At 38.9% G+C, this 1,482-nt stretch overlaps 1 protein-coding gene across 1 annotated transcript in view; it reads right to left on the bottom strand.

The window, feature by feature from the left end:
- ATAD2B (ATPase family, AAA domain containing 2B) overlaps nt 1–1,482 on the bottom strand; it is a 197,442-nt gene that overhangs the window by 184,075 nt on the left and 11,885 nt on the right. The gene's annotated exons all lie outside the window — the stretch shown is intronic.

Raw genomic sequence — 1,482 nt, 5'->3', positions numbered from 1 at the left:
AAAAAAAAAAAAAAAAAAAGAAGTTTAATTTTCTACATTTCTCTGAAATTAGATTCCTACCAAAAACAAAACACAATGGTTGACAATTGCTTTAAGCAACTTCTAAATTTAAGTTCAAAAATAAAGGCTGACAAGTTTTTAAAGTAACTTCTAAATTCAAGTCCAAAAATATCAGACCACTTCAATCATCCTAATTCTCCAAACCCTAATCACAAAACCAAATCTGAGTAAAGTCACTAACCACATAATATGCAAGAAAGTTGTTTGGCACATAAGAATAATTCCCTCTAACTATAGGTTCCTGCCAGATCTCTAAAATAATATCCTATTTCTTCACTTAATTCTAAATTTGCCACAAAATATAGTGTTAGACCTTAAAGGCCCAAAAGGAGACAAGAATGGGTATAAACTTCAGATATAATGATTAAACAAAAGTAACTTTAGGGTGCTTTTGGCCCCTCTCTAAAACCCACACAGGAAGTGAGCCTGGAAACAGCAGCCCCTAGGCAGGCTGCTAAGTCACCTGAACAAATGTAGATGAAAGGGCACTAGACCTGAGGGAAGGGCTATTTTTTTACGGCATGTATTTGTCTCCTCCACTAGACTTTAAGTACATCCCATGAAGCAGGGACTGTGCTTCATTCTCCACCTTACTGAATGAATGAATGAATGAACGAACAAAGGAACAAGCAAGCCTCACCATCAAAAACTAGGCTCTGGATTACCTCCAAATTTCTGTCTGGCAAGACTAGAGAACATACTTTGTGGGTATTTTAAGCATCATTTCTTTCAGGATTCCAATTTGGGTCCTAGAATACAGATATAAACTAACAATGCTAAAGATGTTTAATTTACTAATGCAAATCTTCATATATAAATATGCTATATAATGTCTTTTCAAGAGGCTTAAAGTATGAAACATTTTTTCAAATGGAAAACACTTTAGTGTCCCTAGAGATAGTTTCCCAGAGCATAAAAGCAAATGTATACACTATAAATTAATATCACCAAGTAGAGGGAAAGATAGCAGCACAAGTATACCTCTAATAGAGACCACAAGGCCCAGACTTTCAGTCTGCTTACAGGGATTTATTTTTTCCCAAAGCCAACTTAAAAATACTGAGAAGAGCCAGGTGCAGTGGCTCATACCTGTAATCCCAGCTACTCAGCAGGCTGAGTCAGGAGAATTGGTTGAGGCCAGTAGTCCAAAACCAGCCTGGGCAACATAGTGAGACTCCTGTCTTGAAAAATAAAAATACAGCCGGGCATGGTGGCTCACGCCTGTAATCCCAGCACTTTGGGAGGCCAAGGCAGGCGGATTACCTGAGGTCAGGAGTTCAAGACCAGCCTGACCAATATTGAGAAACCCCGTCTCTACTAAAAAAATACAAAATTAGCCATGCGTGGTGGTGGGCTCCTGTAATCACAGCTACTCGGGAGGCTGAGGGAGAAGAATCGCTTGAACCTGGGAGGTGGAGGTTG

Source organism: Mandrillus leucophaeus, unplaced genomic scaffold (genome assembly GCF_000951045.1).
Source record: "Mandrillus leucophaeus isolate KB7577 unplaced genomic scaffold, Mleu.le_1.0 Scaffold13, whole genome shotgun sequence".
Lineage (NCBI taxonomy): Eukaryota > Metazoa > Chordata > Mammalia > Primates > Cercopithecidae > Mandrillus > Mandrillus leucophaeus.
The sequence above is the reverse complement of the archived record's forward strand: the minus strand, read 5'-3'. Positions and strand labels throughout refer to the sequence as shown.